Source organism: Amblyomma americanum, chromosome 3 (assembly GCF_052857255.1).
Source record: "Amblyomma americanum isolate KBUSLIRL-KWMA chromosome 3, ASM5285725v1, whole genome shotgun sequence".
Taxonomy (NCBI): Eukaryota; Metazoa; Arthropoda; class Arachnida; order Ixodida; family Ixodidae; genus Amblyomma; species Amblyomma americanum.
In genome coordinates this window covers 226,085,013-226,097,998 of record NC_135499.1, presented here as the reverse complement: position 1 = coordinate 226,097,998, position 12,986 = coordinate 226,085,013, and the positions used below count along the sequence as shown (strand labels likewise).

At 45.9% G+C, this 12,986-nt stretch overlaps 1 long non-coding RNA gene across 1 annotated transcript; it reads left to right on the top strand.

Annotated features, from left to right (window-relative positions):
* The first annotated feature begins 1,058 nt into the window (after positions 1 to 1,058).
* On the top strand, positions 1,059 to 2,563 carry LOC144123659 (uncharacterized). The gene is made up of 2 exons (XR_013313132.1): positions 1,059 to 1,748; positions 2,442 to 2,563. It is a non-coding gene; the product is annotated as an uncharacterized LOC144123659 (long non-coding RNA).
* Positions 2,564 to 12,986: the final 10,423 nt, after the last annotated feature.

Here is a 12,986-nt window from a genome sequence, read left to right as displayed (position 1 = left end):
GTTGTGCCTGAATCCAGGCTCACAGCTCGTCGTCTGCTAGGCGTCATCGCGCTCACCTGTCTCGGCGCCCGTGTTTTTGCGCGATGTCAGTGCACGTTAAAGGGGCCGTAAAACAAAATTGGTTGCTTAGAGTGAGTTGTAGTGATGCTATTAGCTTCGGTCGTAGCTCGCAAAAACGAATTCATGGCGCTGATGGTGTAACCACACAGTGACGGTTTCTAGCAGTGGATATGACATCACTGGGTGGGAGCTTGATGATCGGACAAACAGTAAATATACTACAAACTGTGTTAATAAATGAAGATACGTTTTGTCAGGTGTTTGCGTTTTATATTCCCAGTCAAAAAAAACCATTGGGTCCAATTGAAGTTTCCAATGGGACCCATTGGACCCAAATGGTCGGCCAGTGGGACCCATTGGTCAGCCAATGGGACCCATTGGACCCAAATGTTCAGCCCATTGGACCCATTGGGAGCCAACTGGTCAGCCAACTGGACCCATTGGGAGCCAACTGGTCAGCCAGTTGGACTGATGAATCCAACTGGACAGCCCAATTGGTTTCCTTAGTTCCGAGTGGACCATCCACTTGGTTGTGTACTTCCAGTTGGGTCCAACTGAACTTTCCAATTGGACTTATATTCCAACTGGTCAGCTCAATTGTTTTTCCTTGTTCCAACTGGACTACCAAATTGGTTCCCTGCTCCCAAATGGACTGGTCCAACAGATGTCACGTTGTGATGACGGCAGTCCAGCGGGTCGGAAAGATAGCGAAAATAGCTTCCGAACGAAACTCTTTCGGCTGATGTGCCCACAATGAACTGATCGAATTACTTGGCGGCGACGAAAGCAACAAGTATGCGCGGCGGTCGCCGAAAAGAGTGCCCACTGTTCTCGGCCGTGCCCAATTTAAAGCTGATAGCGAACTTCTGAGATACGGCGTGCAAAGTTACCATAAGTCTGGAACAACGCAGAAAAGGCTCCGCCTCGGTGCGATCAACTGAGATAAATTTGTGCGCCAGCAGCTTTCATGAATGAAAGAACAAACATTCAGTACAAAGATTTGCGGCAATATTGAGTTTAAATTGTGAATGAACTCGGCACTGGCGAGACATAAGCATTTTCACCTGTTCTTACTAATATACAAACAGTCAATATTTCAGAAGCTGGCAGCTCCATCATAGCCTCACTCCATAGACCGCCATATTGCAGTTCAAGCTGATCCAGTCAGCTAGTGAGCGATGTTATCCACATTTTCACATAATGCAGAGTACTGTACAAAATAGTCAAATATTAACAATTTATAAACAAAATCGCAATACTTAATTTTAAAAATGTATTAAAAATTTTGTTGCTGTTAATCACTTTCAAAAGTTTTACTCTCGGAAAATAAAATGATTCCTCAGTTTCGTATCGCCACAACTGTATTTGTGTCATGGCGCGCGCAGTCAGCGTGGTCGACATGGTCACATGGTCGTGGACTCGTGGTGGCGTGGTTCTTGCGCTGCAGTACAGTGCTCTAGGTGTAGTACTAGGATACCTGTGTGCGCGATGTCTTCGGGTGCGCCTGATTTTGCGTACGTCAGGTATAAAGACAATATAAGCTGTGCGGTGGTGCCCGTCACGGATGTGAAGGACTTTGCACCTGAAAATGCCCAAGACTTTTGATTCGCGAATCTATCATCAGGTGAAGTGGACAGATGCCGAAGGAGAAGCAGACTTTTATCCGGCCCGCATTCTCATGCTTGGAGGTAATTACCTGCACTTTTCACTGTTAACTTTGTGTGATATGTGTGTGCCTGATGCAAATGTTAAGCATTAATTGTGAAGCTGTTATAGAGCCTACGTCCGCGATCTATGCTTGGAAGCAGAGCACGTGGTCACATCTTTGTGTGCAAAACAATTAATGAACGAACGTAGTTTGATAATGAGAATAGGTCAAATGATTGAATCTTTTTTCTGCTCGTGGAGGATGGCTGCAGCTTAGGCACTTTTTCAGCATTGATGATGTGGATAATACAAATCTTCAGGAGTATACATTTATAAAAGTGCTGTATTTGCAGCGCAGGACATTACTCCTGGAATGCAGTATATTGCATTTTGCTATTAATTTGATCGCATTGCGTAATTACGAAATAAAACATAGCAAGTTCCTGTGGTGCTTTATGAATCGCCAACAACAGAATAAAAACAAGCATTCCCATGTTGCAGTTTTCATGACGCACAAATTATTGTTTCTGTTGTGACTGCTTGTATCAAAACTCGCGCAGTTACTGCATTGAATGCTAATCCATAACTTGATTCCACAAAGAGCATCTTAGTGTGCAGCTTGATGGATTTCGTTTGTTTGTTCACACATTAAATCTTATTCCTTGTTATTTGCTTTTCGGTCTTTAGATTCTCTGCAGTAATGCATTCTGTGTCATGCTTCTGTTTGATTGCAGGGAGCTCGCGAAAGAAATGGAGCCTTAATTTTAGGACGTGCACTAGGACCTGCAAGAAGATTTGTGTCACGACTATTTATTTATTCATTCTTATACTTTAATAAAATGCTACAGATAATGCACTGCTTGCCTCCTGACTGTTTAATAGCCATCTGGTGCCCGATAATCGGAGCAGCCCAGTCGGTATCGGCCATAGAGTGGACCAGTTGGAGTCTACCAATTGGAAATTACCAATTGGAAATTTCCAAATGTGTTTTCGACACCATTGGAAAATTCCAATTGGAATAGTCCAATTGGTTTCGGCCAATTGGAATAGTCCAATTGGTTTCGGCCAATTGGAATAGTCCAATTGGAATTTTCCAATGGTGTCGAAAACACATTTGGAAATTTCCAATTGGTAATTTCCAATGGTTTTTTTTTGACTGGGTTAGGTCAACAAAACCAACACGTTTGTCTTATGTAAAAGCAGTGAAAATCAAGTAAAAAAAAACACCACCAGAGGCTCTGGCTATTGCTTTGCATTGAAGGACTGCACCTCTTTATACACATCTCTCTGAGAACGGCTTGGCGAAGTCGATCTGATCGAGCCATTGCATGCTAAAAGCGTTCGTTTCGGTCCCAAGCACGGTGTAAGAAAAGAGAGGTGTACCAACAGCGCCGCTTCTCCTGTGCTCCGAACGTTGCGCGAAGAGTCTCGCAGTTTCGCTGCCTGCCGACAGATGGCTGCACACAACAGCGGACCCTCCCGCCGTTCGTGTCGTCTGCTTGCAATAAACGCGTCTTGAACGTAAGTTTTCTACGGTACGGACTTACAATTCGGTCTGTATTGTTGTTCTTTGACTGAAACATGACCGTATTGTGATTCTGGTGGTGTATGGTGCTGTCACCGGTGCCTCGGTGCTTCGACAATGGGACGAAAGTGCTTTGCTTCGCGACGCACGTCAGGCTATGTCTTGCAAAGGAAAGTTATAATTGTCCCTGTTTTCGGCATCAATTAAAGGAAGAAGAACGTTTTAAGGTGTGGAGAAATGTCATCCCACGTAAGGACAGTTTGCTGCAGCCTTCATCTCTTGTCGAAAACGTGGGAAGCCATGTACTCGTACGTGCACCGCGGCGAGCGTGTCTTGCGAAAGACGCGGTGCCAACAAGGTTTCCTGACAGCCCTGCACCCGTTTCGAAAGTCAGGAAGGAACGGAAAAGGCCTGCTGAGAGGCACGATATTCCGGTGCCAATTGTAAACTCTAGCTGTGTTCTTCACGAGCCGCTCGAGGGTCCTCAAGAGGATGCGGCGAATCAAGACACGTCTACAGAGGAGGGCTCGCAGGAATCATCCTCCTCGGACACCACATCGCGCGGCTTCAACTACTTGTTTGAAGTGTCGCCGAAAATTTTACCCTCTAGGTCCTGGGAGCTGCCATCGACTCGAATAGATGGTTTCAGACGCGTATACTTTTCGAAAGCTGAGCGCATCAAAGTTGACCACTTGACAGCACCGCCAATCCCGTCTCCTCCAGTCGTGTCGACAAGGATCCTGAACGTCACTCAGCCGAGCTATTCTGAGCCTATTCATTTTGTTTTGTAGGGGTGGGTTGCTGCAGCGCATTGCGCAGGAGCGCTGCGGCAAAGCGGAGTTGCCGTGCGTTCGGTGTCATTTTTTTAATCCTTATTCTTTTTTTACGCATCTTTGCTGCTGCTCTCTCTTTTTTTTTTAATCTCTTTTTGACGGCTGACTATCGAGTTCACATTGCTTCGGAGGAGATACATCGTCGTGCGCTGACGAAAGCTACAGTTTTTCCTTCCCTTAATTAATTGCCCTGATCACAAGGAGACAATTATATGGCTCAGCTTTTACACTACTATGCGTCAATGAGGATGCGTCAGTACTGCAAAGCAAAGAAAAAAGAAATGAGCAACAGGACGCAACCCCTGAGGAAACTGTCAAAGCTTCCCTAAGTAATATATATTCTTGATAGCAGTACTGAAAAAGGCCGTGACTTTAGCCAGAAAATCGAGGTCTGATTTCCGTGCTCCTTCGTGTCGTACATGTGCTCTTTCGCTCATGAGTGACACCGGTTTTAGACTTTGACAATAAAGCTAGTCATCTGAATGAGGTTACGATCGAGTGCAATATTATGCACGTTAGTAGCATATGCGGTCTTATTCGTCACGCCTGAGCTCTTTTGGCGTGCGTGTGATATTTTAACACTACGCCAAGAATTTCAAGTTTCATTTATTTAATGTCTGTAGTACAGAAAATAGCAGCTATCAGGTTAATTTGCTCAGAGCGCAGTCCGCACTCTGCACGCCGTGTGGTTGACTAAATCCCCAGAACGTTTTTAGATCGGTTTGGCGGGTTGATGAATTACGGATGACCGATCATTACAGGCATCCAGTTTTTATCGGACTGGTGGCAGGCAAATTGTTGGAAGTCCCAAATAATGTTTCGCACACGATAACCTGAAGGCCACGGGAACGACTGGTGAACACTGAATTATCGGAAAATATGCGTCTTATTTTCTGGTTATTTACTCATTTTGGCTAAGCTTTGTATTTAAACTAATTGTTTTAATTGCCTCTCAATGTATATATTTCCACAATATTCCAGCATTTCCTTGCTAACGTCTATTCCTGCCCCATTTTCTTCGCTGTTTCTAACTTCAAAAGGGGTCGCAGTCGTGTGGTGCCATCTGGCCGAGAGCAGAGAACTGCGAGGGGTTCTGCGCCACCTGCTGAGCGCTCGTTGAGACACCTTAGAAGCCATTCGTTTCCCATTTACCAGTGCCCATCGCCAGCTTGTGAAGGATCACCGGGCGGCGGCGCCAGATGGCGCCACATTTCCGTCAACAGCGCGCGCCTTGCTCGCCGTGACCATGAACGCGTTTGTAAGGACTTCGATTTGGCTGCACTCCAGTGTTCTAGAACACTGTAGCTGCATTTTCTGCACCAGTTCACAGAGTGCAGCACTTTCGTATTCGTTTTGCCAGTGCAGCAAGCGCCCGCTGCACCTCTGTCTTCGTTTTGCGAAAGTGCCAGCCTGTGCAGCACGAGTTCTTGGCTGGCGTGCAGTCTCCCAAGTGGACAGCGTTATGCTAAAGCATATATTATCTCGCGCAGGTCGTCACTTCGTCGTAATATCTCGCGCTCGAGTTAAGGTAAGACAGGGAAGGTCATTGGTCAATGTTTCCTTCCGCGCCATCGACGTGACGATGAAGCGTCGCTGGACCAGCTGGGCGTCTACGTCGTTGTAGTAACCATTGAAACAACGCTACCAGCCTTGTCAAGAAAAAAAGAGTTGCAGTGAACAGGCAACCATGGCCTGTAGATAGGCTGTTTCGATTGGTCCCACTCAATGCCGTCATTGAGAGAGTGAAATGGGGGATGGGAAACACCGCGAAAATCGAGTTGAGGGCAGCATTATGTTTGCTTGAAATTTTCAATTTTGAAATTTGTTTATAGAAAAACTCCCTTTCCTACGTGCCAATTCCCGCACAAACCAAACCAAACTCAAACCTCAGCAATGTGAGAAAGAGAAGCGACTCTGTCTTGCCACGGAGGCGAGGAATATTCAGGTTCATTCAGGAAATGGACAATTTCATCATTATTGTTCAAATGAACAAGAATGCCCCAGCTGTAGGGGGCGGCACCCCCGGCACGAATCGGACTGTTTTTTCAAACAAATCGATTTGTGGAGCTCAAGGCGCTACATGATCTACATTCGGAGACAACTAAAAAATCTCGCAGCACGATTACGATACTCGGCAATCTCCATTACAGCACAGCTGCTGTGGGTGATATCAAAGTCTTAATGTAGAAGTTTTCCGGATTTTTAAATGCAAATTGAAATATTGAAGTACTTTCACAGCTGGACCTTATTGTCGACGGCGCTGCACTGGTGATGTCTCGCTCAATCGCCTTGCATAGCAACTAGAGTCGGATACAACTCAAGTGCATTGAAGCTTCGCCCACATGAACGTTGTTAAATCTTTTCTTGTTGCCTATCAAGAAGTTAATCAAGAAAAAAAATTATAAGCTCAATAATTTTGATGCCTCTGGCTCGTTTGATACAGTCGAACATTAATAACTGACTTCGTTCACTGTTGTGGTTGGACCGCGGCCCACTGTTACCAACTGCCGTTTTTTTTAAGTTGTACGCTTGTAGCTGTGCTTCGTACAATATATGACCAATTTCACGAACCGAAGAATCGTTGTAGCATCTGGCATAAAAATATTTACGTTACAGAAGAACCTTTTCATAAGGCTTCACTTCGAAACTGCAATAATACAGCAATATTATTTTACAGACGTCTCTGTGAATAAATAAATGGCACTCCCAACTAACCAAGCAGTGTGAACTGCTGTGTGAACAGACTGATCTTGAGTTCTGATTAAGGGGGTCAAGAAGTGGCGACAAAGTGCTGCTTGAAGAGAGCTACATCTTTTAGAGGACAAAAGCGTGCTTCTTGCTTCACGAACACAACACCAGACGTATAAAATAGCGCAACATCAGACAAGGACATGAAAGAACACACACGAGCGCTAACTTGCAACAGTTTATTTCGGAAGAGAGCCTGTAGATATATATGACATGGCGATACATTGCGCAAGCGCGGCAGACAGTCAATTGTTTAGTGGCTTCTGAGGTAATCTAATTCCTTACGAGATAGCCCAACAGAGGGTTTCGCTATGCAGTTATCACCTAAGCTATCTATCATTTCTGCTTCGATTATTTCTCGCGTGAGTTTGCAAGTGTTTTTGGCAATGACCGTGCATGCTTGAAAAAGAGGTTTACACTTGGATTCACATTTTCTGCAGTGCGCATCTAAAAAACCGCCTTTCTTTTCTTTAATATTGTAGCGATGTTCACGAAGGCGCTCGTTTAAGAACCTTCTACTTTGGCCTACATACTTCTTTCCACATGTCAGTGTTATGCTGTACACAACGGATTCCGTACATTTAACGAACTTAGTTTGATGATTTATCTTGCACCCACTTTTTGTAGCAGGGCCTGGTCTTGTCAATCTGCAAAGTTTCTGCAGCTTCTCTGGAGCTGAAAAAATGACTCACTTTTGCCCGTTGTCCAATCTTCTTCAAGCGTGGGACAAGCCGTGAGTGTACGGAATCACAGCAAGTTGCTGTTTAGTGAATGGGACGGTGGTAGAGCATGAGGGTAACAGATCTCCTATAGGAGCCTTTCGGCAACACTTACAAGGATATGCATAGGAAAACCTGCTTTAATTAGCCTCTGTACTTGTTGAGCAAAACTTTCGGTCAATAGCTAAGGGCAGGATTTTTTATGGCATTTGTGAAGCATAACTTGGCAATGCCCCTCTTGACAAGTTTGGAATGCGCAGAGTCGTACGAGAGCGTTGGCTTGTTGGCACGTGGTTCGTATTTCCAGTAAATCTGATCGTATTAAAATAAAAGCCTGATATCAAGGAAGCGAAGACTGTCTTCTGATGGCAATTCATGGGTAATGATAAGTGGCGATATGTCTGCACGTACTACGTTTAGTGTGTTAGTGACAAGTGAATCGAAGGATCCATAATCAGTCAAGGAATATTAAATAATCGTCACCATATCTAAATGCTTTTGTTACTTTTAAGTTATCAAGGCGGCTACAAAGGCCTCTGTCAAGTTCGGCTAGAAATAAATCGCTAAGGACGGGTGCAATGCACGACCCTATGCATATACCCTGTTTCTGCAAAAATGGCAGTCCGTCCCATTGAATAAAAGTGGACCGAAGGTAAAGGCTTAAAAGTTCTAGGAAGCCACTGCTCGACGTACCCGAAGCATTCTCGAAATGTATGACTCTGAACTTGTCAATACAGTTCTGAACACAAGCAAGCAGACTAGCTTGCGGTAACGATAAAACAAATCCTTAATATCTACAGAGAAACCTCTCAAGCGCTTGTGCGATGAAGACTTTATGTAATCTATGACAGCATAGGAATCCTTTACAAGGAAGGGATCATCTATTTGCAATAGGTTGAGTTTTTCTTGGAGAAACATAGCAATAGATTTTTGCCACGTATCATTTTCAGAAACAATCATCCTGAACGGAGCGCCCGCCTTGTTGCGTTTTTGCACTGGTAAAGACGTCAAGGTGATCATACTTTCATGTTTCTATGCCTTTTGAGAGCCTGTCCAGCTGCAGCCTATTACACAGCTTTTTGGCTTCTGCTTTCAATTTAGATGTCGTTCGTTTCCACAGAGGATCAAATGTATTGGAGACAGCTTCCAAGGCTTTTGCATTGAACAGCCCATGTGACATAACTGCAAAAACACCCTCCTTGTCCGCAGACAATACGCAAAGCTTGTGGTTCCTCAAGAACGTCAAAACGCGTTTGACAGATACCTTCGGAGCAGGGGTTTTTCCGTGGTTCAATGCGTCCACACCCTCCGATACACAGCGCGAAGTGTCATCCGCTTGATAGGTTTCTCTATAGATATTAAGGATTTGTTTTATTCGTTACCGCAAGCTAGTCTGCTTGCTTGTGTTCAGAACTGTATTGACAAGTTCGGAGTCATACCTTTCCAGAATGCTTCGGGTACGTCGAACAGTGGCTTCCTAGAACTTTTAAGCCTTTACCTTCGGTCCACTTTTATTCAATGGGACGGACTGCCATTTTTGCAGAAACAGGGTATATGCATAGGGTCGTGCATTGCACCCGTCCTTAGCGATTTATTTCTAGCCGAACTTGACAGAGGCCTCTGTAGCCGCCTTGATAACTTAAAAGTAACAAAAGCATTTAGATATGTTGAAGATTATTTAATATTCCTTGACTGTGATTCTGGGTCCTTCGAATCACTTGTCACTAACACACTAAACGTAGTACGTGCATACTTATCGCCTCTTATCATTACCCATGAATTGCCATCAGAGGACAGTCTTCGCTTCCTTGATATTAGGCTTTTATTTCAAGACGATCAGATTTACTAGAAATACGAACCACGTGCCAACAAGCCACTGCTCTCGTATGACTCTGCGCATTCCAAACTTGTCAATAGGGGCATCGCCAAGTTATGCTTCACAAATGCCATAAAAAAATCCTGCCCTCAGCTAATGACCGAAAGTTTTGCTCAACAAGTACAGAGGCTAATTAAAGCAGGTTTTCCTATGCATATCCTTGTAAGTGTTGCCGAAAGGCTCCTAAAGGAGATCTGTTACCCTCACGCTCTACCACCGTCCCATTCACTAAACAAACAGAAACTTGCTGCGATTCCGTACACTCACGGCTTGTCCCACCGCTTGAAGATTGGACAACGGGCAAAAGTGAGTCATTTTTTCAGCTCCAGAGAAGCTGCAGAAACTTTGCAGATTGACAAGACCAGGCCCTGCTACAAAGAGTGGGTGCAAGATAAATCATCAAACTAAGTTCGTTAAATGTACGGAATCCATTGTGTACAGCATACCAGTGACATGTGGAAAGAAGTATGTAGGCCAAAGTGGAAGGTTCTTAAACGAGTTAACACGTTTTGGCGGGCTAGTTGGTTATGCATCTTGAATAAACAGCGCGAACAAAGACGAGCACAAAAGACAAGAAAGCGAACGACACGGCGCCGTCGTTCGCCGTGTCGTTCGCTTTCTTGTCTTTTGTGCTCGTCTTTGTTCGCGCTGTTTATTCAAGATGCTTAAACGAGTGCCTTCGTGAACATCGCTACAATGTTAAAGAAAAGAAAGGTGGTTTTTTAGATGCGCACTGCAGAAAATGTGAATCCAAGTGTAAACCTCTTTTTCAAACATGCACGGTAATTGCCAAAAACACTTGCAAACTCACGCGAGAAATAATCGAAGCAGAAATGATAGATAGCTCAGGTGATAACTGCCTAGCGAAACCCTCTGTTGGGCTATCTCGTAAGGAATTAGATTACCTCAGAAGCCACTAAACAATTGACTGTCTGCCGCGCTTGCGCAATGTATCGCCATGTCATATATATCTACAGGCTCTCTTCCGAAATAAACTGTTGCAAGTTAGCGCTCGTGTGTGTTCTTACATGTCCTTGTCTGATGTTGCGCTATTTTATACGCCATGCACTACCAACAAGCCCAAACCGCCACCTTGTTGGACAACACCAGAGCACCCAATCCGAACACCATACCTTGGCGGTGACCTGTCTCGCTTTCCTGTCTGCAGCACACCACCAAGCTATAGAGGCAACAGCTAGGTCATCCTCATTGTCAGCCAAGAAAACCCCATTGCAGGACAAGGTCTTTGGCAGTCGTCTGCAATTACCTTTGGCCTGCTCCCGGTTATCTGTCGCCCCAGACTATGCTTTCCTACACCGCTGGTATCCATTTGGTCACCGCTTACCTGTTCGGTGCACTGCATGTTCTGCCCAATTCAGTATCCTTGTCCTAATTTCAGCAATCCAGACGGCTAATTAGGTTTCGTACAAGTCAACGACGTCGTGAAAACGAGTCAAGCCAAGCGCACTGAGACTCGCCAGGTATCTGTAAGTTCGCTGTTGGTGCCAAGATCGGTTGATTCAACGACAGGTTTTGACCTTCATAGACTTTTAGCCTACAGCCAAACCTCGCTGTAAAATAATGGATATAATAAAAAAAAGCCATCCTTGAGAGCTTCCTTAGAAGGCCACATATATAAGATCTCATTTTTACGAAATTTTCCTACAAAGGAATATAACGAACCCGAAACGAACCTCACAGGTCATTGTGTGCAGAATATATCGGCTTAATTGTAACTGTGCGCAACATTTCCGTAGGCATTCGAGGTGGAAAACAAATTGCCGCGCATGAACCGTTCTGACGAGAACCGCGGACAATATGCTCAAAACGTTCACTGCCTCAATCTGGGCCTGAAAGGGTGCTTCTCGAAACGCTTCGTCAGTTTCAGCGCGATAAAACTGCGACGCCGGCGCGACCATCTTCGCCGAAACTGGGGTACGAGGTCAGGTGAATGAGCGCCTCAACAGAGCTTCTAAGGTCATTGTAGCTCCCTCATTTTCCAACCTCCTCGCCGCGAGCTCTGCTATTTGGCAACGTGCTTGGCAAAATATAGGAGGCTATGGCTTGACGGAACCGGCGTCCCGCTGGTTCCACCAGGCTAAAGTGAGTGACAGCGGCGGAAAACTGAGGCGCAAGGCGATTTTCCTTGATCAAAAGGAGGCAATGATCAAAGCAGTGATAGCGTTCGGCCTGTCGTGTCCATTTTCCACCACCAGACGGTGCTAGACAGGAGATAGACACTTTGTGCATTGCGTGCGGAGAGGAGGAGGAAACGGCTGAACACTTGATACTTTTCTGTAAAGGGCTTCACCCTACAGTGGAAGGCAGCGGGGCTGACTTACCCAAGGCATTGGGGTTTAGGGATAGTGAAGGGAAAGTGGATTTTAAGAGGTTAGAAGTAACCAAGCGAAGGTTATCTGATTGGTGGCTAAAAGCAAGACAGGAGTAAAATTTCACAAGACATGGCTAGGTGGCTTGAGCCACCGCCCGATGTAAAGGGTTCAGCCGTATCCATCCATCCATCCAACAACTAAAGCGGGTGCTCGCTACGGAATCGTCGTCTGTATCTGCTTTAGCGCCAAGAAAACGGTGCTAAATATTCCAAATATGTGTCTCTGTCCTCTACAACTTTATTCCAAGGCGCTGAAACCAATAATCCAGGCCGTAGAAGAAACGGGAGAGTATCAGCCTGATACAGTCGGCTGCTGTACGTACCCACATTCGGCGGCGTCATGGTGCGCGTGCTTCTGAGCCCCTAAGAGGAATAATATTGTAGAGAACAGGCGAAGACGTCTTCCAAATTTTTAGCCTCGTTTTCTTTGCACTCAAGCCAATAAGGACCGCGGTAAAAACGAAGACGTGGCAGCGATTCCTCCTTAACGAGTTTTGGATGCACAAGTGCGCTGACCGCAACGGTGCCAGCGCACGTCGGTGGGATACGCTAAACGCAACCTACGTTGTCCTTGATCAGCCCAATGGTATGCAAGCTCGCTGGCATGCGATAGTTGCAACCACGGTCACCTACAGCTGCAACTAAGCAACGGCTATAACGAAGAAACAGTGGGCCCCCACGACTTCATTATAACGCTCGAGGTTCGCTCCGAGCGGGACTGATGTTCAACCTGCAAAAGCTTTGAAGTTGGACAGGTAAATAGAAATTCGTAACAGAGGATACGTTTTCCCTTCATCGTTTTTGTGGTGTCCCTTTCTGTCCTGGGAGCTTCTGGATGTTGAACGGTCGCGAGTATCACCAATCCACCATTGCAGAGTTGGATTATAGCATCAGGGCAGAGTCGCTCGCACAGAGTGCAGCGTTCCGAGCGACGCCGTTCCGTGCGTATCGATTCGGCGCAATGCCCAAACCTGTCGTCGGACGTTACACAACCGAACCCGGAGGCGGGGAAAGAGCCCCACCAAAGGCGGCGACGCACCGTTGGCGGGGAGCAACAACGCGCAGCACGCCGTGCGCAACGTGACCGACCGCGAGGCCGTTCACGTGACGCCGGCTGCGCCCTCCAATAGCGACGCGCCGGGTCACGTTGAGCACGTCGCGCCCGCCGTTGTGCCCGCATCTAAGC